Source organism: Lissotriton vulgaris, chromosome 4_1 (assembly GCF_964263255.1).
Source record: "Lissotriton vulgaris chromosome 4_1, aLisVul1.2, whole genome shotgun sequence".
NCBI lineage: Eukaryota > Metazoa > Chordata > Amphibia > Caudata > Salamandridae > Lissotriton > Lissotriton vulgaris.
The window spans coordinates 612,074,787-612,102,115 of record NC_141691.1 but is presented as its reverse complement, the minus strand read 5'-3'; the positions used below and the strand labels follow the sequence as shown (position 1 = coordinate 612,102,115).

The window sequence follows — 27,329 nt, the reverse complement described above, 5'->3', positions numbered from 1 at the left end:
ATGTCATCTCTGTAGACCTTCGTATAGTAGTTATATGTAAAAAGAAATGCTCTCTTTTTTCACTGTTTGTAAAGTAAGTCCTATGGTGTTAGTGCTAATTATGTCAAAACAAACATAATAATATTACATTTTATTTTGGTTTGTGTTTTGTGTCTGTTGCTTGTCTACTGATTATCAGGAAAATCTGTGTTGTATTTTCATCCTTGTATATGATCATCCAAGGGCATTCCTCAATCGAGTGCATTCTAAGTCCCATTGAAAATAAAATGGAATCCTCAGCTGCACCATTTCACAACACCTCCATTAGGAAATGTTGTGGCAGGAACGTTCCCCTAAGTGACTTTTGTTTCGAAACATTTCTTCTGTCCTCGGTGACCCACTAAGTATGTCTCGGTGTTCAGTGTATGATCACACATGCATGCTAAGAACCACTGGGATTGTGACCAAAAGTGAGGATCTTGTTATGATGTAAATAAGTCCATAAGATGCTGAATTGTAGAAAACATGAAGATGATTTATTGATGGAGATATAGATGGTATATCAAGTAATCAAAAGTCCTGTAACTCAATCAGTGATCCCCACCAGGAACAGCTCCCTTGCTGCTCAACCCATACTTCCAACTGCTACTCATCTCAACAGGCATCCCAAACATCATACCGATTCGGTATTTAAGAAGTGGTAAATTAGAGGGGGGAAATGTAGGTAATTCAGAATCGGTAAATACAGAATCGGTAAGATTCGGTATTTACCGATTCTGTAAATACCGAATCGGTATCCCCCATTGATGCCTATGGGCCTTGAAGCCCATAGAAATCAATGTGGAATACCGAATCGGTATTTACTGATTCAGTAAATTCCGAATTTTGCAAGGGTGCAGGGGGTGTCACTTTGACACCCTCTAGCACCCCAATTCCGGACTTGTGTGCCATGTGGCACACAGACATGCCCTAAGGGCATGTCTGTGTGTCACATTGCACAGGTGTGCATGCACAGATGTGCATGCTCACCTGTATTCGGTATTTTACCACCCAATAGGATTGGGTGGTAAAATACCGAATCTGACTGGCCTTTGGGACTCAGAAGAGTCCCACCTACATATGGAACTTACCGAATCGGTACAAATACCGATTCGGTATTTTACCGATCCGGTAAATTTACCGATTCGGTAAAATAGGCCCCCTACATCAGGAATGACCATTTACCGGTTGGTAACGGCCGAAATCAGCCGTTACCGGTCGGTAAATGGCCACCTACATCTGGCCCATAGTTAGGTGTATAAGGGTGCTGTATGTGGGAAGCAGTATCAGACAGGAGAATGAGAGAGAGAGAGAGAGTTAAAGAGAGAGAGTTAAAGAGAGAGAGAAAGAGTGTTTGTGTGTGCGAGAGAGATGGGTGGATGGATGATTGGGCACAGTGAAATCCATTTAGAACTTCAGTGTAAGCAAGGTGTACAAAATGGAGGTTGGAGGAAGCCTGACAAATTAGCAATGTTTATTGCAAACATTCCTGAAATTTGATGACACAACCGTCTCTTTACAAGTGTAGGGATAAATGTTTTGTCAGGTTCTGGACTTTTGTTCCACTCATATAAGGTTGATCGGTGGTATGGGAGGACAGGAGAGTGGTCTGAGAGTGCTTAGTTACTCTTCATCCCTGACCTGCTTTTTTATTTACCTGGAGGTGTTGCTCTCACAAGGCTGATGAGTGTAAGGTGTGAATGCTTCTTTTCCTTTTGTCTTTTGTGCCCATGTTTTGTTTCTCTCGGAGTAAGAGGTTCCAAGGGTCATTCCTTCTTCCTGCTGTTAATTGAAGACAATGCCTGTAGCTGGCTTGTCTGATGATGGGTACTCAAAGTGGCAGATCCACTTCAAACTAGGTCCGCAACTGCCCAGGGGAATGCACAAAACTCTGTCTGCAGATATGGTGTAAGACAGGGCCTAAAACCCCAAGTTAGTGTTCCAGGACTTCTCGCTGATCAGCGTAGGCTTTGCCCCACAGGTAATGAAATATGTAGATTCACAAAATACTCATGTTAGGAGAATTCAGATTTTTTAAATGTAGGATGTATATTTACTAAAACTAAGAGTTATAATTGTTTTTATTCGATGAACTTCATAATCTGTTGGGAGTTCAAAATTGAATCTCAGTTTATTGTTCAGTTGGTGCATCGAGCGGATGTAAAGAGAAAGGTGGCTGCCGTGCTGGGGTTTATACGGGCTATATTATTCTAATTTCGAAATTTTGAGTTAGGCTAAATGTTTACTGTGAAGAGCTGCATGGAGTTACCAATAGAAGACTAATGCATACTTCCAGCCTCCCCATCTTTAATGAAATCCAGGTTTCAGGAACATTTAGAAATAACCATCCAATAAATAAGGGTGGACCGGTAGGGATAAATGCTAACCTCCGTGTCCATTTGCAACTGAACTGCCAACTCCACTAGATCCTGAGACATAATTAAGAAATCCTCCAGGTACATATTCATACATAGCCCTCTCTCTCTCTCTATGAGGCCATGGATTTCAACATTTTTGCGAAGCACCAAGGAGCCGAGGCTAACGCAAAAGGAAGGCATATGCCCATTGTTACAGTACCCCTGACTATCTGAACTGTTGATACCTTCTACTTTCCACTGACAATGGAATCGTAAAGCAAGCGTCCTTCAGAGCTATCTTTGCCTACCAATCTTTCTCCTTTAAGAGTGTTTCTTAATACATGGATACCAACCATCTTGAAATGTCTATACTATATAAATCAGTTGAGATCCCACAAGTTTATCACTGAATGGCAAACATTGTCCTTCTTTTTCACACAAAAATGGAACCCAGCAATGTTGTAAATTCTTCTGGCACCGGTTTTATAGCACTCTTCCTTAAAATGTCCTGAACATCAAAATCTAGCAGCAAACACTGACCTTTTGAAAACACAATCTTATGTGGTTCCTTCTCCTGATGCAGAAATTCCATGAACTCTACCACATAACCTCTCCCCGTACTTAGAATTAATAGGTCCTCAGTTAAATACCTCTATATTTTCCAAAACGTACTCAACTGTCCCCCTATCTTTTCTAGGCAAAAACCAATAGACGTCTCCATACTTGCCTTAACATGTGTTATGCTCTTCCTTTATATTGGCGACTTCTGCCGGATCTCCCACGCTGGGAAAAATACAGTGACTGACTAGAAACCCCTAAAGACTTTTTTCTCTCTGCTTTATAGTAAATCAATCAATCTGGAATTTATAGAGTGCTGCAAATCACTAGTGAGGGTCTCAAGGCACTGCAGTAGCTAATTGCTTCATGGCAATTGTACATTCTAACACCCAAGTCTTGAGCCAATTCCTGAATTCCCAGAGCGATGCAGCAGTCCTGAGGCACAGAGGACATTTGTTCCAAGCTTTGGCCACCAGGTGTGAGAAGGAGCATCTTCCGCTGTTGATTTGGTGGAGCCGTGGGGTGTCTGCGAAGAAGGAGGCAGATTGCAGGGGTCTGGTCGGTTGGTAGAAGGTCATGTGTTTGTTGATGTATGTTGGTCCTTTGTTGTGCAGGGCTTTGTATGCGTGGGTTAACATCTTGAACTGGCATCTCTTCTGCATCAGGAGCCATTATAGGTTCTTGAGGTACGATGTGATGTGGGTCCGCCTGGTGAGGTCGAGGATGAGTCTTGCCGCTGAGTTTTTTATTGTCTGTAATCTCTTCAGGTGGAGTGCAGTGCTTTTTACGTACAGTGTGTTCCCATAGTTCAGCCTGCTGGTGACAAGGACCTGCGGGACGGTCCTTCTGTTTTTGACTAGGAGCCCACTGAAGATCTTGCGGAGCATGTGTAGGATGTAGAAGCTGGCGGATGACGTTTTCCTGTTCTTCATAGATAGCTTGCTTTCTCTTGAAGATGACGAGGTGGGAAACATTGGATCAGAGAAATGTCCTCTTGCTCTAGCCCTCTCAAAAACTCTTTCACTAAACACTCTCCTGAGGGATGATTTTCAATATCCAATGATGTACAAGTTGACACGCACTTGCCAAATCCTTGCTCCAGCCCATCTCTCTGAGAAAGACTTTTTGAATCATCGATAGGCTCTTTTTTTGAAAAATCACCTAACTTAGGACTATTTCTCATTAGAATGATCATTTCTGTAATTAAAGCAGTGTTAGTAGTACCTAAAACAACAGCAGACTGAGCCTTGTCTCTTAATAAATCTGCATCAACAGACACTGCCTTTGGTTTGGTTTCTTCAGCCATATCTAGTATACCTGCAAGAGGGCCTACCAAAATCAATGCTTCAAAGAAGTCAACATGTCTCAGTTCCCCCATCCACTTTTCAATCCCATTCCCATTAACATATCACCCTAATCAACAGAAGATTCAAGAGAAATTTAAAGAATTAGTTATCTAAGAAGTATGCAGACCAGAACAGGAATTCTCTAAACCTTTTCTCAGACCTCAACCTATCTTAAAAAACGAATTTGACCAAGATTCGACTCTGGACTAGTACATTTGTTATTAACAATCACAGGCCGAGAACATTCTGCTGGCATAATAGCCAGTTACTCTTTTTCTAAAGGCTTGCAAATCCAAAGTTTATTGAACAGCCACATTACTTAGCAGCCACTAATAAGCAGTTCTTGGACAAAACAAATCTCCTTGAGGGTCCATCACAAATGCCTTACCTCTATCACTGTCCATATCATAATGCTCATCATCATAAATATTAAACACTTACTCGTCAATAAATTACTTCTCATACCTGTAGCATCCAAAAATAAATCTCTCTCTTGATTGGTGATCATATCTAGCCTGAATCTCTTCACAAGGGACAATTGTAAGCGTGCCACTAGGAACACCTCCTCCTTCTGTGATGCTTAGTTCACCTCTCTACAATTAGGATATACCATCTTCACACTCCATAATAATATGCCTTTTCTTCATTTTTCTTTTCCCACATTCCTTCCTATTTTCTCCTTCATCTCCCTCTTAAGTTACCAAAATTTATAATTTATGCCTGATTGCCCTGCAGTCTTTCTCTTTCTAGTAAAAAACTGACTCAACTCCTTCCTTAATAGAAAGATGTACTTCTTTCAGTATCAATCTTTTAATTGAGTCCTGCTGGAATTGGATTTCTTAGATTCCTGCTTCTTCTATTTTAAAGGGATTTATGTTCAGTTTGAGATTTAAAGATTATGTTTTGAATATTGATATTTGTTCAAAACTAATATTGTTATTTAAAAAAGAAAACATTGCTAACTGTTGTAATACCCTCAAGCGTTCATGCTGCTTCGAGACATTTCTCAAACATGTCTCAGTTGAGTAAACACTCTTTGAGAGGCATCATTCTAAACTGCCTTGAACAAAGATGGTGGCTTGACGCCATGTGATGTAAACACCACGCAAACCTGGCAACAATGGAGCTCTGTCACACGCTGAAGCTTGCCGAACGTCAAGAGACCCTTGTCTCCACTCTGCATACAAAAAAATGCAACCCCTTGATCCAGTGGGTTACCAGCAACAGGTAATATAACACCACATACTCACCTGGGCCCATACATTCAATCACAACACACTGGAAATAATCACTGGGGTCATGTTTTATAATTCTCTACATTAGTTATCTCTAGTCCCTAACTGATCTTTCACTGATCAAAAAGTTGTTTCTTTCCTCTGGTCAATGGACCATTAGTTGAACTAGTTGATGGTGAAATGACATAGGATTTCAATATACTTACACATTGGAAATAATCACGGAGTCGGGATGAATTTAAAGCTTCATCTCAAAATAAATTCATGTGAATTACTTACACAGTACAGAACAAACTCAGTTTCTCATAGGAAGGAAAATTCAAATAATCAAATGCATTCATTTATACTTAACAATGACACTGCATGAAAAGGAGAGGATAGAGAGAAAAGCACATAAGCGCATACCCAGATATATTTATAGATATATTTATAATCACCTAGAATGGTGTGAAAACCAACTCCCGGGCCTAGGAATTGGTAAGGGTCCCCCAGGAAAAATTTGGCGAACAAAGGCTTCAGGGCAGGAATTAGGACAGGACAGGACAGATTACCTCTCTATCACCAACGCTTGCATAGCACCCCTCTCTGACACTCTCTTCCTCCTCGAGATTCTTCCGCAATCTTCTTCTAAAGTTTATTTGCTTAAGATAATTGGTTCAGCAATTCGAAAGCATCCCAGTCTCATGCTTCAGCATCTCCATCTGTAACTTCTAACTAACTAACTAAGCTACCTCAATTATACCTTTCTGTATGCTTGTAACACCCATTAATGTTTCAAACTTAATGAAAATACTAACTCTGATTTAACAGGCAAGGGGAGGTGATCATCACACCATGCTTACATATTACTCTTTTCAGTGAGCCCTTTGTTAATAAACCCATCCCCTTAATTCTTTATTCAAACTTTTATTCCTACCCGTATTCACAATGAAATGTTCACAATTTATAAAAAATCTGCAGGTTCCCATCCATTTCAGTGGACTGTCGTTCCGGTTCTCAGGAAAGTATCCATCAGCAACTTTGGACGATGTTCAAGTTGACATTATGTCTTCCAGCTTGGTTACACTACGCATGTGCGGTAGAACGAGAGGGAATAGACTGTGGTTCACGTTTCTAGGCCATAATAAGCACTATTGAAGAGTCAAAAAGACAAATGTTAAAATCAAAAAATAAATGGTTTCACTGTATACCACCTATCTCTACTCTAAACCCCTTTACTTATAATGACTCTCCCCGCATTAGCATTTGTAAAATAGCTGGGTTTAGTTTTTCAGCAAGCAGGTGGCAAGCATGTGAGTTTTAAGTCGCCATTTTGTTAACTACTGCGCAAGTGCAGAAAGTTCCTTCCAAGCAAAAGATACGTCATACTAAGTAGATGCAGCAGACGCATGCACACTAAAGATTTTTGGTTAGCGGCCATTTTTTAATTACACTTGAGTTACTTATTAGTAAAACACATATGTTAGCTTCGTTTTTTTTTCATAAATGTTGTGTAGTGCATATTATTTACACAATACAGGTTTAATACGGGGTCAGCGGCTATATGAGAATATTGCTTTCAAGCAAGTCTCTTTTTCACAAAACTTGCTCCATCACCCTCTCAGGCTTCTGAAGGAGAAGCCAAACATTAAGCGATACTCCGTACAAGGAATACATCTGTATAACCCAAAACATCTCAAATAATTCTTATTCAAAAAGCAGTACAATATAAAATGCCAACACATAAAACAAGTTAAAATCCTAATTAATATATTTTTAGTTATGATATAAGTCTCATGTAATGCTATCAGTGTGAATCACCATTAAAACCAAATGAATAAACTTGCAAATTATCACTAAGCTAAATTAAAAGTCAATATGAATAACAATAACAAAACTACTTAAGTGACAGAACACACCAATGAAAAGAAAATGGTTGCAGTGCTTTGGTTTATATGGACAGTAATGGCCGAATGCTGCAATCTTGAGTTTGGCTAAAGGTTTACTTTGAAAAGCTGCATACAACAATCTCCTTTCTTCTAATTGCATGGAATTAGCTTCGGTATACTTCTATATTCCAGCTCCGTAACCAGCAGTGGCAACTCTTAGCCTCATAGATTTGTATGCACTCCCAGCTAAACACAGGAAACCACAATTGCCATCAAATGTTCCCATTTTAGACTTTAGCCAAAAATAACTCCCAAGTATAGGAATGAATTAACTGTTTCCAGTCCATATTATTTCTTAGTCCAAGCTTCAACATATATTGAAACGCATTGCTGATGCCCTAGCACACTCCTCAATATGAATACTTCATTCTCAGCTTATACAAAAACGGGGAGGTAAAATGTACCCGTGAATCAGTGGAGACAGCAGCAAGCTCTTTCTCCAGGTAATTTATATACATCCTAAAAGCAAAGGGAGCCTACCTTATACCTCTGACAGACCTAAATGTTTCTCCCTTACTCCCATAACAGGACATTCCAGGAGGTTGGATTGAGTAGGTAAAATAAAACAAGAAAGTTATACAGCACATACCTGGCAAAGTATTAACCACTGCAAACCCAAGCTGTGCGGCCAAAGTGTTTAGCAAAAGTATGGAAGTATGACCACGTGGCCACCTGCCAAATAGCAGCCACTAGCTAGTTAGAACAATGAAAACTGCCATGATCCTCATGAAATGGGTCCAAATGCCAGCTGGCAGATTTATCCTAAAAAAGGCATAACATATCTTGATTCGGAAGTTAACCCACCATGAGATTGTGCAGTTAGTTACCCCCTTTACCTCCCTTTACCCTTCTTGACTCACAAACGGCTGAGTATCTACTCTAACTACTAAAAACTGTTGACACAGCATGCCTGGTATCCAGTCTATGAACTCACTCCTCGTTTTTGGGGGTTGAGGAGGAGGGTTGAAGGATGAAATTGATGGACTGGGTGATATGAAAGGTCAACAGGGTTTTGTATAAACACCGGGTAGTAGCAAAGCACCAGTTTATCGTGGTAGAACACTGTGAAAAGAGGCTGGACCAAAAGGGTCTGAAGTTCATCAACCTCATGGGCCAAAGTTATTGTCACCAAGAAAACTGTTTTGTGCATCAGTGGTTGAACTGGGTAACTGCATTTTACCAAATGGAGACACCGTGAGGTATGTTGACACTAAATTTAATTACCACTGTGGAACAATGAATGGAAAGGTAGTAAATAAAGTAAACTTTTCAGAAAGCACACCATAAGTGCCGACTTAAAAAAAAATAAGATTTGGGAAGAAGACGCATCCATGCAGAGAAAGTAGGCAAATAGACCTTTAATGATGTGACTGCTTAGCCCCTCTGAGCAAGACGTGAAGCAAACTGTAGAACATCAGAAAGGTGCGAAGTCCTTCCAACTCTACCCACTGCTCAGGTTTATTCCAGTAACCCGCATAAATGAATTACATGTTCCTCATCTTTTGAATTCCCTAAGGTGCCAGACTAGATCCAGAATATTTCCAGCAATTTCTCCAGTGCACCAACAAGTTGTGCCAATAAACTCTGCTGCAACATTGAACCGCCTCTGGAACTAATGGCACTGACCTGTATAGAGGTGCCATTTCGCCATTTCTGCATGCGGATATCAGTTTCTTTCTACGCCCTTCTGCTCAGGTCCAGAGGTTCGCTCCCAGACGTTTTCTGTGTATTACAGACTCCTAAATCATTCTCTTCACAAAAGTGTGCTAGAAAAAATGTATTGCCCAAAGGTTATAGGCTTCAAACTGTGACTGCTGGAGGCAGACGTTGTTCGCAGAGGTGCATGAAGTCTGCCTATGATGGACAGGCACTAATCATTTTTCGAACTTGTAACAAGTTGCTTTCTGATGCTCTTTAAGACCATCAGGGAGTGAAACAGCACATGCCAGAGCACAAGAAACATGGTGGATCACACTCCAAGCATCAGAATCGCTACTGCTTCAAATCACAGGGCCAGTCCATTTCCAGGTCCCAATTCCCCCAGAAGTCACCATTGTCAGGTAAGTTGAAGGCAAAGTCTGTGGACATATCCCATAACAACCACAAGAAGTCCACGTTGGTCATGTCATGCCGCTCTGGAAGAAGTTGTTGAGTCGACACTTGAAGGACCCCACTCCAATTTTGGTCCTGGTACACCCCATGTTCCCTAGACCATCGTTGGCCCAACAGCAAGTGCAGGCCATTCATGGAGGCAACTTGCCCGGCAGATGCCAGTTCCGTCTGGAGTGCCTTCAAGCCCCATAGAATTGTGCAGGACCCCAGTCAGCTTTCAATCAGCAGAGCCTGTCCCAGTCGGCTAAGAAAGCCCACACCTGTGCCAAAGGCCACACCTATCCCATCGACTCCCGCGCTCTTCATTGGCACTGATGCCGTTTTGACACACCCATGCTTGCTCGATGATCTCTTATGAGATAACCAAAGCACCACCCACGACTTGGGAGCATTCCCATCAGCTCCACTCCCTCTACACCAGACTAGACTAGAGAACCTATTTGGGTCAGAGTTGGACACAGTGAAGGGCCGCTAAAACATTACACAAGTTGAGAAGAAAGCAGATAATTTTCTCCCCCCCCCCCATTGCACTGAGGCTGGGCTATATTTAGATATAGAGTCCTCTAGTGGTCTGGATACTTATTCTGAGACAGAGTTGGAGTTTTCATCAAGGCCGGCTACAGAGTGGAATGCATTTTTCACAGTGGTAGTGAGCAGAGCTGCAGAAGTGTTGGAGCTTTACCTAACCACAGATGAGAGAAAGGCAAACCTATTGGCAGAGGCCTTCCAGTCTGGGGCATGCCACTTTAGAACTCGTGTTGCCCTTTAAAGAAGCTTTGAAAGTGAATTGATGGCGACCTGGTTCAAGCTGTGCTTGGTTCCTCTGGTAAGTTGCATTGTGGGTAAGTATCGTAGACCTGCCCCTGGGTACCCAGTCTTTTTGCAGGTGGTTCAAGATTTCACCAGCAGTGTCAAACCCAATGCATTCCTCTTCTGCGCTGCCATATAGGGACTCTGAGTGTGTAGATGTGTTCAAGGAGTGAGCCTCACATCTGTCAGTCTGACTTTACAGATTTGAAACCCTGGGGCACAGTGTGCATGCTCTCTGGGACATGGTCAGTGAAATCTTAGCAGCTGTTCCCAGGGGAAGTCAGAAGCGCTTTTTCTCAAACAATTCAAGACAGACAAAACATAGCTAAGTATGTGAGAGCCAGTCTACATAATATGGTCAGCGTAGCTGTTGGCACCAGTGTGGTAATATAGAGCCATGCCTGAATGCACACCACAACAATTTTTGGGGAATGTGTAGGTATCCCTTATGGACATTCCATTTGAGAAATAGCTGACTTTTTGAAGATAAAGCTGATTCTCTGCTGTGGCATTTCAATGACAGCAGGGCTACAGCCGCTCCTCAAACTCGCTATCTCCAGTCCATCAATTCCAACAACACTATTGACAATGCAGAGAATATTCTTGAGCTCTCAACTATTGCCAAAGGCAGCCCTTGCAGCCCATGCAACAGCCCAAACAGACTTTTTGAGACTTCTGAGTATATGCTGGCAGAGGCTGTGGTTGCAAGCAAGGACAGCATTCCTCTTCCTCTTCATCACCTTTTGCAACTGCAGCTAATCTGCTTTGATCCCCCCTCCCATGACCTGGCACTGCTAGTAGGGGACTAAATTCCTTTTCACCTATCCAGCTGGTGTGAAGTTACCTCAGACCAGTGACTGCTACAGGTTCTTTAGCACTGTTATACTCCCCCCTTTAAATCTGCTTCTTCTGTTCATCCTGATTTTGTTCAGAGATCAGCATATGACTCACTCTTGCCCACGAAGTTCAATCCCAGTTGGCCAAAGTGACCATAGAGAAAGTTCCAGACACAGTGAGGGAAAGAGGTTGTTACTCCCGGAACATTTTAGTACCCAAAAGGACAGAGGGTGTAGGCTGATATTAGACCTTTCATTTCTAAACTTCTTCCTTCAGAAGGATAATTTCCAGATGTTGACCTTGGCCCTGGTCCTCACTGCCAAGGGACTGGATGGTAGATTTGCAGGATGGATACTTTTATGTGTCCATCCTGCAGTCCCACATTTTTTTTCGTTGCTTTGTGGTGGGGTCTGAACCATTGCAATGTATTGTCTTGCCGTCCCCCACTTGTTTAAGAAGGTTATGGTGGTGATATTTGTAGGTCATGTATACACTATTTCCATACCCCAACATCTATCTATTGATGGCAAGCTAACTGCAGTCAGTTTTAGACCACCTACATCTAACTGTCATAATGCTGTCATCCCTGGGATTTTCCATCAACAAGCAGAATCCCACCTGCTGCTGAAGATTTTCTTCAAAAGGCCGTTACCACCACCGCAGCGAGTCCACGACTATCAGGTTATGATCCCGATGTTTTGGGCTCTCTCCTGGGTTGCGGCATCTAAAGTTCTAAGTATCCGTGGCCTCTTGATCTCATCCACCCTGCTGGTCTCTCTTGTCCCTTGGCACTTGTGGACTCCTCAGTGGAAGTTCTGCCTGCAGTGGGCCCAGCACTGGGGTTGTCGCTCGGAAAGCATCTGTATTTTGGAAGAGGCAGCCCGGACCTTTAATGATGGCCAGCAGAAGTCAGCCTGAATTATGGCAGGTCATTCTCCCTACCCCACCCAGCTCACAGTAGCCTCCTCTTGGGCTGGGGCACTCACCTGGGGTAGTTGGAAGTCAGGGGCCTTTGATCCCCAGAAGAGAAGAAGCACCATATCAGTCTTTCAGAGCTTCAGGCCATTTGTTTGGCACTGAAAGCTTTATTCCACTCCATTTTAGGGAAGCCAGTCCAGATTCTGAAAGACAGCATAACTATCATGTGACACTCTAATAAGCACGATTGCAGATGCTATTCCACAATGTTCTGAGATTGCTCAACCTTCAAGGGATCTCTCTGATGACCAACCATCTAATTGGCTCAATCATTGTCAGGACCGATGTGCTCAGCATGTTCTGCCTCGTTGACTCTGAATGGCAGATCATTTTGCTATGGCCGAAAGCACTCACTCTGTTGCTCAGTGTGGGCTGTAGTTTCAAGGCTGTATTGATTTATTGTCTTCCTGATGCATTCAGACTGTAAGCCCTGTAGCGACTGTGAAAAGCAGAGGTCTATTCCAACACTTATTCCATCTGCTTATGGTGCCTTGGGTCAGGCCATGACTCTAAATCATGCGGTCTTGCCTCAGTATGCACCCCAGGACATCAAGGAAAGAAAGGCAAAAGTTTTCATGGTGTGGGCTCACAACGACAAGCGACACAGGTGCTCATCCTTTCATTCCTCAAGTGGATTGGAAAAGCACAAGAAACACTGACCGTCTTCAAAAGGTAAGTCACTCGAACGCCCTCTCACAGGAGCTTCATCCTCGGAGCTGGAGTTGTTCTTGTGCCCTCCTCTCGATCAGCTCTGACGATGGATTCACCCCGTGCCACCCATGATCAAACCGCCCTGTCTATTCCCAGAGTAGGATCTAGCTGGTTACTCCCTTTCACATGGGTCATTCCATCACTCTTTCACCATTCTATTCCCTGCCCCATCTCACGAAGGAGGAAGAGTGGTTGCATCACCTAGGATCCTAGACTGGCAATTAGTTGCTATATCAACCGCCAATAGTCATCAGATCGGACAACCAGTCTTTTTGGCTACTGTAGCAGTAGGAAGGGCACATTATTTTAGAAGCAGACGTTGTACTGATGGATCATCATCTGCATCAAAATGTACTAAGCCCCTGCAAAAAAAAGAGCCACCAGAGAGAAACAAGGCACATTCCAACAGAGCCAAGTCATTGACTTCTGCTCATGCAAGATGTGTTCCCATTGCAGCGATCTTCAAGGTGGTGACATAGGGTACTTGCATATGTTCACCAAATACTACTAGTTGAACTCTGGAGTGCACAGCAATTTGCTAAATCTGTGTGCAAGATGTTCTCATCTGACTATCCATCAGCCCACATCCTGGAAAGGGATTGCTTGTGAATCTATTCAACATGCGAAGGATCTACAGTGAGAAGTATCAATTAGAAAAAAAGTTACTTATCTTCAGTAACAATCTTGCTAGTGGATACTCTATATTCCTGCAGATTCCTCACCAATCTCACCCAACTCCCCGTCTGATGGCTGGATCGACAGGGAAAGTAGTAATAAGGCTCCAATTGGTGTTTTGTACTTCACCGTATCTGTTTGAAGTCATTCCATCTGTTTGCATCAAAGGCATGGAAAAAACAGGAAAAAATTTACATTTTTGTGCCAGAACGAATGCTATATGCCTTCAGTGATGTCACCTGGCACCACTTCTGGCTCCGACACAGAGTCAGACCTGCCTACCAGAATTAATGAGCTTTTACTCATGGGATAATTCAGGTGATAATAGGTGAGAAAGATAGAGTTTCCATTATAAACATTGTTACTTTTTATCAAGCATTGCAAGTGCATTGTAATCTAATCTGAAAAGTTCCACCCTCTGGACAAATATTTGGGCCATTGGATGCAGGGGTGACTCCAGTGATGGTGCTGAAAGTGTTGCCGTGTGCACCAGGTTTGGTACTGTGAGAAATTGAGTTGTTGGTTGACTGGGGGTGTGAGCCCTGGTCAAGCAGCAACCACAACCCTTGTCAGGGTGAGGTACAAGCCAAGCCTAAATTAACCTGTGCTCAACCCTCTGGTAGCTTGGCGCAAAGCAGTCAGGCTTAACTTAGAGGCAATGTATAAAGTATTTGGTAAATACTTTACACAGAAATTAAGTGAAAAACACCACACATTGAAGGATCCCACACCAATTTAGAAAAATTGTACTTTCATTAATAAACAAAATGAGCAAAATTACACAAATTCAATGAGTTGAACTGGAGTTATGAATTTTTAAAGATTTTAGTGAAAATAGCACCAAACACCAAAAAGCGCCATCTGTGTATGTCTGGTTGTACCAGACCGGTACAAAGTCACAACTTTAGGCCAACTGCAATGGAGCACGGACCAGCTCCAGAGACCCAGTTGGGCCTGCTGAACAGAGTACCTTAAACCCTGGTTTGCGGAGTTTTGGGAGGATCCACGTTGAAGATGTGTTGTGCAGCTGAAGCGATGTGTTAGTTTCAAGATGTGACAAGGCTGTTATGCGAGGGTCTGGGTCATCATCAAGGATCTCAGTGATGGGCTTGTTATTTGAAGTCCAGCGTTATCGTCAAGGCTGTCATCGAAGATGGGTGCGAGGGCATCTACTGAAGATGCATCTCGTAGTGGCTGTTCCAATGAGGCTACCATGACAATGTGGGTCTTAGCAAAGGGTCCAACCCACTCAGCTGAAAATATGCATCGGTTCTGCTCCGGTTTGTGCTGTGCAGTAGAGGAGATGCATTGTGTCTGCTGGATCCACAGGCTGGTAGAGCACCTTGAGCCCACTTCAAAGGGTCTATGACTAGGGTGGCACCACTTGGCAGAGTAGGCTTACACATGGCAGAGTCCAGGTGCAGGTGCAAGGTTGTTTGGAAGCCTGTCATGTACCTGAGGCTTCAGATCAGGAGGGCAACCAACTAGCCCTTGGAGTCACTCTGGGTTCTGGGTTCAAGAGATACAGGTCCAGACCTTCTCACCCAGGCCAGAGGGCAGCAGATCAGCACAGCAATTCAGCAGTCCTTCGGAGCATCAGTCCAGCACAGTGGCAGTTCTTGTAGCAGTACAACACTTCTTCCTGGCAGAGTATTTACAGGTTCAAAAGTAAACTGTCTGAGGTCCAGTATTTACACTCAGTTGTGCCTTTGAAGTGGGAAGAAGCTTCTAGAGGCATGCCACAGAAATGCACAGGTGCCCTGCCTTCCTGACCCTGGCCCCAGGCTAATTGCAGGGTATGCTGTCCTTTGGGAGGAATCAGGACACAGCCTATTCAAGTGTAAGTAGTGCTGGGCCCAGCTCCTCCCTCCCATCCTTCTAGGATAGCCCATCCAGTCGCACCCCAGCTCCATGTTGTGTTTCGCTGTCTAGGAGGAATACACAAAGCCCAACTGTCACACACACCTGGTCATGTGACCCAGAGAGAAGCTGCAGGCACCAAATGGAGAAGGCAAGAAAATGCCAACTTTCTAAAAGTGCCAATTTGAGAATTGTAACTTAAAATCCGACTTCACGATAAGGTAGGATTTTAAATTACGATTTTTAACCAACAACAATCTTCTACTTGGTTCATCATAGACATGTCACCTTACTATGGGTCGGCTTCCATTGGAGCCTTCGCATTTACAACCTTACTTATCTATTGTTAGCCTTCAGAAGTTGCTTCGTGACGAATCACATTTCGGCTGTTATCCAATATTGAACATACTGAAGATGGGTGTTTCAATATGAATGGAAGGATGATTACAGAAACCTCTTTTCTTAAATAAACCATACAATTGAATCATAAATACATATCCTTACTTTATGTGCTTTCTAATTTTGACGTACTTCCTATTGAGTGCTGTGTTAGCATTTTTTGTTTAATGTACACAGTGTATCTTATGGTCCGGGGTGATCTGGCACCCCTGGTAGTACAGTGTTCAATACCTTTAGAGCACCAACCCAAAATAAGTGTTTAACATTATACTATACCCACGTAGACGTGTGCATTTAGAGGTGTGATTGTAAACCACTACTACCAAGTTTGTATTATATAACTTTTGAGACATTGGCTTTCTCTAAAGTGGTGCCGAAACCAGAGCCTCTAGAGGCACAAAGATGGTAGTGTCATGTTAGAGCCTCTGGATTCACCACATCCAAAGGCAAAGGTCCACCATTGTGGTGGCCAAGATGGTAGGTTGTCAGGCTGACCTGAATTTGTACTTCATGACCTGATGAAAGCCTTTAACCTGCACAGAGTCAGCTGATGGAGTGCGAAATTCTGGCGTCATCTTCTGTATGGGAACCAGCCACAATGACAAGTAAGAGACTGGCATCAAGGAAAGGTGTTGAGTCTCTGAAGGGTCACGGGAGTGGTATATTTCCTTGTTGAAGAAGACCTCCCCTTCCTATCGTTTTTGGTGTTATTTTGTGAGAAGTCACTTTGGGAAATCGTTTCCTGTCAGGAAAGCTATCGTAAAGGAGAAAAGGACTGTTCTGGGGGATCCCACACTCTGATGGTCTTCGGGTGCATTGAAATAAGATGTCGCAAGCTGAGGGATCATGGTCAGATCAAGACCCCACATGCAGGCTTCACATTGATCTCACAAGGACATGTTTTTATAGCTGCATATTGCAAACAGCTTTACTACGAGTTTTCAAACGAAGACCCGCAACATGGCACCTGGGTGCATTACACTTCTAGGAAAGAGCTGCAACTTCCAGTCTTTTCGGAGGTGTTGCCACCCTGAATATGTTCCAGGCACCAACCTAAGCTTCCATCCATTCCTTCAGCATTACTAGTTCAATGTGGATGCCCTATGTGGGGTTGCTTTTTGACAATCCGTGGTACAGCTCTTCTATTTGTACACAAAAGCATGCCTCTGATTGTTTTAGCATCTGAATTAATGGGTCACAAGACTGACGTAACCCTCCAAAAAAAGTTACTAACCGGGGTAATGGTTTTATGAATGATACTCAATCTTGTATTGGCAAGATAGATTTTGGTCTTATATAATATTTAATATTTAGTTCCTGTGGTACTAAATGTATTAAGATTGGGAATAGCGATTTCCAAAATGCAATTTTCTCCTGAATCGCAGTTAGGAAATCACAATTCCTAGTGAGTTGCAAATTGACCTACCTCAAGAATTTTAATGAGGCAACTCGCAGACCACCATGCCTGTGATTGCTTTTAAGTAAAGCAATCTTTTTTTTTTCTTTCAATGCACCCCATTTTTTAGGAGTAGGCAGTGGTCCGTGAGATCACTGCCTGCTCTTAAAAAGAAATATATATGTTTTTTAATTCTCAAAGGGGAAGTGGTCCCGTAGGGTCACCTTCCCATTTGTGAATGAGTAGCCATCAATTTGATATTTGTGGTGAAATATTAATGCTTTGCGACCGGAATTTAGTTGCAAAACATTAATAATTACCACTGTAATTTGGTGTTTGGAAGGGATGCCTAAAATACACCCCTTCCAAGCACCGAATTGCAAATCTAAATTGAGATTCTGAAGAATCGCAATTTGGTGTTTGTACATCAATCAATCACAAAATTTGTAAAGTGCGCTACTCACCCGTGAGGGTCTCAAGGCGCTGAGGAGCGGTGGGAGGGACGCTACTGCTCGAACAGCCAGGTCTTGAGTTGTTTCCTGAAGGAGAGATGGTCCTGGGTCAGCCGAAGGTGGGTGGGGAGGGAGTTTCATGTCTTGGCCGCCAGGTAGGAGAAGGATCTTCATCCGATGGTGGGTTTCCGAGCTCGAGGGACGGATGCGAGGGCGAGGCTGGGGGATCGGAGCTGGCGGGTGGGTGTGTAGAAAGTGAGGCGGCTGTTGAGGTACTTCGGGCCTGTGTCATGGAGAGCCTTGTGTGCGTGGGTGAGGAATCGGAACGTGATCCTCTTGTTGACTGGGAGCCAGTGCAGGTCTCTCAGGTGAGTAGAGATGTGGCTGCGGCGAGGGATGTTCAGGATGAGTCGTGCTGAGGCATTCTGGATACGCTGCAGTCTCTTCTTGAGCTTGGCTGTGGTTCCCGCGTAGAGGGTGTTCCCGTAGTCCAGACGGCTGGTGACGAGCGCCTGGGTGACCGTCTTTCTGGTGTCGGTGGGGATCCACCGGAAGATCTTGCAAAGCATGCGCAGGGTGTTGAAGCAGTAAGACGAGACAGAGTTAACTTGCTTAGTCATAGTGAGGGAGGAGTCCAGGATGAAGCCCAGGTTGCGTGCGTGGTCCGTTGGTTTGGGTGCGGTGCCCAGGGCAGGGGGCCACCAGTAGTTGTCCCAGGCAGAAGGAGATGGTCCTAGGATGAGGACTTCTGTTTTGTCTGAGTTCAGCTTCAGGCGGCTGGTCTTCATCCATTCTGCGACGTCTTTCATTCCTTCCTGGAGGTTGGCTTTGGCGGTGGCGGGGTCGTTGGTGAGGGAGAGGATCAGCTGGGAGTCTTCGGAGTAGGAGATGATGTTGAGGTTGTGTTGGCGGGTGATGGCTGCGAGATGGCTCATGTAGATGTTGAAGAGGGTGGGGCTGAGCGAGGATCCGATGACTTCGGAGGCCGCAGATCGGAACGGGGGGAGGCGAACTCTCTGGGTTCTTCCGGTGAGGAAAGAGACGATCCATTTCAAGGCTGCTCTTTGGATTCCGGTGTTGCTGAGGCGCTGTATCAGGGTGCGGTGGCAGACGGTGTCGAAGGCTGCTGAGAGGTCCAGGAGGATGAGGGCCACGGTTTCCCCTTTGTCGAGCAGGGACCTGATGTCGTCGGCTGCGTTGATGGCGGTCTCGGTGCTGTGGTTTGCTCGGAAGCCGGACTGTGAGGGGTCGAGGGACCCGTTGGTTTCGAGAAAGGCACAGAGTTGTCTGTTGCTGGTCTTCTCGATGACTTTGGCTGGAAAGGGGAGGAGCGAGATGGGGCGGAAGTTCTTGAGGTCCGTGGGGTCCGCGGTGGGTTTCTTCAGGAGGGCGCTCAGTTCGGCCTGTTTCCAGCTCTCCAGGAAGGTAGTGGATTCGAAGGAGCTGTTGATGACGAGTCAGAGTTGGGGTGCGATGATGGAGGCGGCTTTGTTGTAGACGTGGTGTAGGCAGGGGTCGGTGGGTGAGCCGGAGTGGATGGTGTTCATCAGGCCGGTGGTGTCATCGGTGTTGATGGGGGTCCAGGTGCAGAGGGTGGTGGTGGTTGGGGGTTTCGGTTCGGTGGTGGGATGCGTGGTCATTGTGGTCGGAGTGCCGAAGCTGTTGTGTATGTCGGTGATCTTGCAGTGAAAGAACGAGGTGAGAGAGTCGCAGAGGTCTTGCGAGGGTGTGATGTCGTTGTTGCTGGCGCTGGTGTTGGAGAGCTCTTTGACGATATTGAAGAGTTCCTTGCGGTTGTGGGTGTTGTTGTCCAGTCGTTCTTTGAAAGCTGTCTTCTTGGTGGTGCGGATCAGCTGGTGGTGTTTGCGGGTGACGTTAAGGGCTTCCATGTTTTCTGTTGTCTGGTTGTGGCGCCAGGCTTTCTCGAGGGTGCGGCAGGTTTTCTTGGAGTTCTTGAGGTCATTGGTAAACTAAGAGGCTTTCCGGCTGCCCGGTCTGCTGGGAGGCCTCTTCAGAGGTGCGAGTTCGTCGGCGCAGTCGGTGAGCCACTGTGTGAGGTTGCGGACTGCTTCGTCGGGGTCCGGTGTGTTGGTGGGCGGGTTCTGGCTGAGGGTGGTGGTGAGCTGGTCGGGGGTGATCTTGCTCCAGTTTCTGCGGGGAGCCTGCTGCAGGTGCTGGTGGGTTGTGATTCTCCTGAAGTCGAAGTGGACGCAGCTGTGGTCAGTCCAGTGTAGTCGGGTGGAGTGGCTGAAGGCGATGTGCTTGCTGGAGGAGAAGACTGGGTCAAGTGTGTGGCCGGCGTAGTGGGTTGAGGTGTTCACCAGTTGCTTTAGTCCGAGGTTGGCGAGGTTGTCCAGCAGGGCGGCAGTGTTGCAGTCCTTGTTGTTCTCCAGGTGGAAGTTGAGGTCCCCTAGGAGGATGTAGTCTGTAGAGGTGAGGGCGTGCTGACTGATCAGGTGTGCGATGGCTTCGCTGAATTGAATGCGTGGTCCCGGGGGCCTGTAGATGAGAGTGCCCCTGAGGGTGGTCTTGGGGTCGATGTGTATCTGGAAGTGAAGGTGCTCGGCGGCGGTGAGGGTGTCGTCTGAGTTGGTTGTGATGCGGATGGTGTTTCTGTGGACGATGGCGATGCCTCCTCCGGTTTGGTTGACGCGGTCCCTCCGGGTGATCCTGTAGCCATCCGGGATGGCTATGGCGATGTCGGGGGCTGAGGAGGCGTTCATACAGGTTTCTGTGAGGAAGGCGACGTCTGGTGATGTTGTGTCCAGGAGGTTCCAGAGTTCGACGGTGTGCCTGTGGACGGAGCGGGTGTTGAGCAGGATGCACTTGAGGTGGTTGTTGCTGGTGTTCGGCTTGGTGGGTGCGGTGATTGATCGGAGGCAGGTGAATTTGCAGGCAAGGCAAGTGAAGGGTCCGTGGGTCCGCTTCGGGGTGGCGCGGTGGCAGGCGGGCTTTTGGTCGGCGTTGAGTCCGTGGAGGGTGGCGGCATCGTAAGACCGTCGGATGGGCTGGCGACGTTGAGGGCCAGGGGTCCTGGCACTGGGCGCTGTCCAGGCGGGCTTGCCTTTGGCGCGCCCGCTGCGCGTACGCGCGGGCTCCATATGAGGTGAAGTGGGAGGGAGGAGCAGCAGGGAGGCGGGAGCGGGGTGGCCAATGGGGATTTACCGAAAAAAAGGGGGGCGGGCAGCGAAGGAGCGGCAGCAGGAAGCAGGGGCGCAGCAGGGTGTACAATACCAGCGGGCAAAGAACTGATACCAGACCAGGAGGTACAACGAGAATTCACAGAAAATAGGGCAGCGGAGTCACGAAGAGCGGTGGGAAATCACAGGAGGTAGGAACACACACGGAGGGCAAGAATCACAGGAAGGGCAGCAGCGAAGAGCAGGAAAAACACAAGGCTGGCAAGAATCACAAGAAGGGCAGGAATCACAAGGAGGGCAACAGCGAGACAAGAGGATGAGCAGCAGTGAGGGCGCCGAGGTCAGGGGCGAGCCAGAGGCGCTGGGGCAGAGACGCGCTACAGCTGGGGAGCCGTGCGGCGTAGGGGGTGTCCTGGGAAAGGTCACACTCACCTGCACTGCGCGGGCTCCATATGAGGCCAAGTGGGAGGGAGGAGCAGCTGGGAGGCGGGAGCGGGGTGGCCAATGGGGATTTACAGAAAAAAAGGGGGCGGGGCAGCGAGGGAGCAGCGGCGGGAAGCGGGGGGGTGCAGCAGGGGGTACAATACTAGCGGGCAAAGAACTGATACCAGACCAGGAGGTACAACGAGAATTCACAGAAAATAGGGACGCGGAGTCACGAAGAGCAGTGGGAAATCACAGGAGGGCAGGAACACACACGGAGGGCAGGAATCACAGGAAGGGCAGCAGCGAAGAGCAGGAAAAACACAAGGCGGGCAGGAATCACAAGGAGGGCAGGAATCACAAGGAGGGCAACAGCGAGACGAGAGAACGAGCAGCAGTGAGGGCGCCGAGGTCAGGGGCGAGCTAGAAGTGCTGGGGCAGAGACACGCTACAGCTGGGGAGCCGTGCCGCGTAGGGGGTGTCCTGGGACAGGTAAAACATAAAAAAAATGTTTGTTCTGTATGGCACAGGAAAATAAAGTTTAACAGACATCACATCCGCCGATGAGTTAACAACTGTGAAACAAGTAGCTTTAACACCCGTTTGCTCAAATAAAACGTACTAGATCTAGTCTAACACCTGTGGATAATACAAAAAATAGAAAATGCAGGAGGAAATAAAATATCCATAAAAAAGTTACCAAATATAACTTGTTTATTTAAATGACGTAAAAGTGGCCCAGTTGTCCGCAAAGCAACAACAAGGATTTATTGGTAGCTTAAAAGATGAAATATATGCTTATAACTTTAGGGCTAAAAATTGATGAAGGGTTTTATTCCAGAATGGAATCCATCCCAGAACACTTGACTCAACTTTGCCTTCTTCTTAAACCCCACCAAGAAAACCCCATAAAGTCAACTTAGCAAAAACCTAACTCAGATCATGTCAGTGAAATTAACTTTTATGTTGCTGGGCTTAAAAGAGGATCCATTTTTGCTGACAGGCTTCGCTATAGAACCCTTCCAAGTTTTCAGGCAGACTCCCCTCATAGGCAACTTCACTAAACTAGGCAGGCATGAAATCAGTCCACCAGTCAGGGTTGTCTGATAAAACAGTTGAGAACTCCATCTAGTTAAAGGATTTGAGAATCCGAGTATCTTAAAATGCATGCGAAGGGGCATACCTCTCTGACAATACAGCATTCAGTTTTTGGAAGACACTCCCTTATGCAACTATTTAGAATTATTACCCAGTCTGCGACACTAACAGACCTTCTGGCCCAGACATGCTTTTCGACCTTTAGCTTATAATTGATCCTCGATTTCCAGCTAAGTTTATTATTAAGGCATCTCGTTTTAAATGCTATCACCCTTGTACCTATGTTTGTTACGCTTGAAGTCTATACTTTCCCAGCAAAGCATCCTTTTAGCTTAGACACATTCCTGTCTAAGACGCAGGCTGTCACCTTTGTCTAGTTGCAACGTTTTTAATCTACGAGTTTTGAAACCATACCAAGATCTGTAGCGCTAGACAATAAATGCAGCATGCAGACCATATGCACTTTTTCAGGTGAGTTGTCTGAATGATAATGCCTTCTTTTCGGAAGACCCGTCTTCCATCCGTATGATTTTAGGCCTCAAAAAGTACATAGACATTAGTTACTTGAAAGATTCAGTTTAGAAACAGAGCGCAGGGATCACTTCTCACCTAGCCAATCACTCAATAAGGAAGGTAGCACTGAAGGAGAATGATCATCAACTGAAGCAAATGCAGCATCTGTAGGGGCTGGCACAAGCATACATTTTCGAACTGCTATTTTAGCCCCCGAAAATCTCCCTTAGGTTACCTGTAAGCAAGATAAACCCCTCTTTTGTTATGCACTTTCTTCACACCCACAGGACAGGACACCCTGTTGCACCCCTGAAATATTCATGTGTGCACATGTGGCGCACATACATACCCTAAGGGCATGTATGTGCACCACATGGCACTTTAAAAAATGCATAAAAGTGCATTTTCAAGGAAATCGCAAATTACCACCAACTTGAAGTTGGTGTAATTAGCGATTTCTTAAGTCAATTCGCACAACTTGGGTGCTTTCAGAATTACATTTAAGGAATCGCAATTTGCGATACCTTAAATGCATTTGCAAAATAGGGAATCGCAAATTTTGCAATTCCCTATTTTACGATGGCGTTTTAGGATGATACATCCCAAAAGGCTTTTTCCCATTTGCAAACGTGCTGATTCTGAGATTCGGCCCGTTTGCGAATTGGAAAAAGGCTTGATACATATGCCCCAAATGTATTAATCTGTATAGCTTCTATTTTCTTCCAATAGTCTCCTTCATTTTCATATAAACGAGAACATGTTGTCAATAGCACTTTAATGGTGGTTATGTATAAATTAAAAACATTCTGTTGGAACTGGGGTCACCAGTCCCCTAGGGTAGCATGGCACGAGCGGGTAGGCATCCGAAGGCATATGTGTTAAGCAACCATGCAGCACACGCAACCACTGAGTCAGAAACATGAGCACGCAATTAGTGACACCACTCCAGTGAGCTTGTGTAAAAACTCAAGTTAACTTTATTAAGATAGATAATCAGGTAGATGGAGCAGGATCAGGGTAGAAGAAATTCATTATATCATTAGCTTTTCAGTTTACCTTTAAAATACATGTGTTGCATTTCTCTGTAATAAATACCAGATGAATGAATCTTGATTATGCAATAAATATTAGATATTAGATAAATAAATATTTGAAGAACACAGGCCTGACTACCGCCTTGCTTTGAGTCAGCACCTGAAAGAAATACATTAAAGAGACAACCAAATAGCATTGCGTCTCATTGGTTCTGTGGGCATTTTACCCACTCCTCACCAAACAAGGGTGAGCGTTTCACATCTATAAATATGCAGATAACTAACGGTAGGTTTTAAATCCATATAGCACTAAATAGGAGTAAAACATTTCATGCAATAAGGATGGCATCCCTTTAAGTAAACACCTCATTATGTAGACATCCCATTAGTTCTAACTAAACATGGCATTAGGCAGGAATGTAGAACACTTCCTAACAGATCAAACCACATCACATTAGGTAAATATAAACAGTTCCTTATTTTAGGGCTTAACTTGCCATTAGGCCTTATTACATCAGAACATCCAGCCAAGGTGGAACATTCCATGGTTAATGAGCAAACATCTCACCACCCTCCCTGACCAACAGGCCAGTAACACCCAAGCAGGAAGAACCATCCCCTAAGCGTAGGTAAAACACTTCCTTAGTCAGGAATAAACATTTCCAATTAGATAGACATTCCATCAGTGTAGCATCCCTCAAAAAGGCAACCCCTCTCAATAGTGCTTGGATCCCAATTCACTCTGCAAGGGTATCCATTTCCTTTAGGTAACACTAACCAGTTCCTCAACTAGAAATCAACTTTTCATTAGGAGATTATTCCCATTCCAGTTCTCAGCCCCCAGGCCTTTTTAATATACAGGGGCTCGGTAGGCAATACAGCAGGGTTACAAATAAACTCCTGGCCCAGTTCAAGGGCCCAGCAGGCCTGTAGGCACTTAAATTCCCCTCTCTTCCACCAAAGGGGGGTTGTACACATTAAATGGGGCCCACGGCCCAAGTAACAGAGTTTTCCCGGGGAGGGGCGATCTTAGGACCCTCTGCCCTCCTCCCCGGGGTTTACCTGTCTCTTCGGGCCTTCTCCGGGCCCCTTTCGGTGGTCTCAGGTGAAGGGGAGAGCTCCTCCTCCAATCTGGAGCCCTCCGGTTGTAGTTCCTCCTGTCCCCGGGCCTTGCTCTGCCTCCGGGGCCCGGGATTCATTCAGGGTCAGCCTCGAGGTAGCTGTAGCACATCGGAGGGGGCTCTCGCTCCTCCGGCCCCCTCCGTGAGGATTCCCGGCTTGCCCGAGCCTCCTTGCAGCCGGGAGACAATCGCAGGCTTCACTGGGGAAGTGTGGTGCCGGCCGCCAATCACAGCGCGGCCGGCAAAGGGATGCGGCCGGGTAAGCCAATAACGTGATGCGGGGGCGCGACCGATGATGCGGGCGCCCCCGTCACGTGAGCCGGTAGGGGTAGGCTTCTTGGGCCTAACGCGGCCCTCTTGGAGATCATGCTGACAGGAATTTACGAGGCCTACTGCGGCCCAGCTGACATCCGCGGCAGATCGTCGGGGCCCGGCACGGCCCTCCTCAGATTCCGGCGGCCCTCTCTTCACGCCGGGGGCCGCCGCGGGGGTTTCTACAGTGCTTCGGGCGCTCCAGTGGACTGGGCTGCGGCGGTGACCAGGCCGGCTCAGAGGTAGGTCGAGCGGCGCTTTCCGGGCACAGCGCTCGGCCACTGTAGCGCTTCTGGAATCTCACATAGCGCCTCAGTAAGCAGTGCTCTCAGATGCCCACACGGCGCTGGGAAGATGTAGCGCTTGGGCATTCAGCAGGTTCAAGCTGGTCAGTGGGCTAACGCTTCCCAGAACCCCACAGATGGGCAGAGCAGCTCCACAGAGCACAGCGTCTCAAGTAGAGATAGCGCCCATAAACTTCGCGGCACTTCAGGGCAAGGCAGCAGTTCTGTTAACAGCGCTGACAACACAGCACCACAGAGGCACATCAATCTACAGAGCCCCAGCAGGACAGCCGGCAGTCTCTGGTACAGCGCTTCATCATTTACTTTGTAGCGCTCAGATGGAGGCCCAGCAGGGGTGGTACAGCACATTCCTCCTCACAGCGCTTTGCTGATGTAGTGCTGGTCACTGATGACAGCTAAAAGATGTACAGCGCCTCACAGGGGCATTCAAGATAGCGTTTAGAGGCACTAATGCAGTGCTTAATATAGGTAGACTATAGCGCTTTCAGGGGCACAGCAGATGACAGCCTTAGCAGAGTTAGCGCTTGGAGCCACATGTACAGTTCTCCTACAGTAACAGTCTTCAGGCAGTCCAGCGCCTGGGGGACATGTATAGCGCTTCTCAAGGGCAACAGTTCACAGCGCTCTACAAGCAGCTTGACAGGACAGGCAGTCTCTGATTCAGCGCTTCATCCATTGTGGATTTAAAGTAAAGGCAGCTCACAGGACAAGCCACACAGCAGTGGCAGGTTAGCGCAGGAACCCCAGGTGGCGTCAGGGGGGCACAGGGAGCGACACAGCGCCAATACCTGGTGGGTTCCTCAAAAGTCCTGTGGTGATTTAGTTTTCTTCTTGGCGTGATGTTTCTTGCGCCCTTAGTTTAGTTACTTGGTTTCTGGTTCCTTGATTTCTTCTTGGCGCAGCTGTTTCTGGCGCCCTTGTAAATAGCAGTTGGGTTCTTGTTTCCTTGAAGGGGGTTAAGTTGGTGGCTGGTGTTGGATCTCCTCAGCCAATCCCCTCAAGTGGTCCCTGGGGGTTCTCTTCCGCTGGGCTAGGTCAGGGGGGATTTACAGGTGTGCTCAATACTTGAAAGGCAGCACTCAAAGCCCTGTCACTTCCAGCATCATAGTCCCTGACTAGGCCCCTCTGCCTAAACTCCTGCGTAGGTTCCTCCCCCAGGTCCTCCCCTCAGCTTCTCTCCTTCTTCTCCTCAGGAAAGTTCCCTCCCTTTCCTTTTATAGTGCCAGTTGACAGTTGATAGTGTCAGTTGGTGTCAGTTGGTGTCACCTCACCTCTTCCAGAAGGTTCCAGAGGCTTCCGGAGGTTCCACCATTCTACCTGTGGACAGGCTGGCAGGCTAAGATGGATACATTGCCTGAGGGTTCCAGCCTGCCCCTGGCTACTAGAATGCGCCCTCTAAACCACGCTGCTGCAGCAGTGGTCTGTGGCGGCCATGTTAGGGGTAGGAAGTACCTGCATTTTAACACTAGTTTTAAACTACACAGGGCATTCTCCACCACCCAAGGCCTACACACTGTGGTTTCAATGGGGGCATTCTAAATTAACAGGGGATAAAAAGCGAAAAATTTCTGGGGAAAGGGCCAAGTCTCACACATTCTCTGGAGCCACATGAAAGTTGTGAGTTCGGTCCCATGTTTCTTATTTGAGACGTACAGGTCTGTGGACATTTGGGTTACTGGTGCACAGTGTCCTTCTCGTTAAGATGGTACCT

At 46.2% G+C, this 27,329-nt stretch overlaps 1 protein-coding gene across 1 annotated transcript in view; it reads left to right on the top strand.

Annotated features, from left to right (window-relative positions):
* The window catches only part of VPS41 (VPS41 subunit of HOPS complex), an 876,961-nt gene that overhangs the window by 842,815 nt on the left and 6,817 nt on the right, over positions 1–27,329 (top strand). The gene's annotated exons all lie outside the window — the stretch shown is intronic.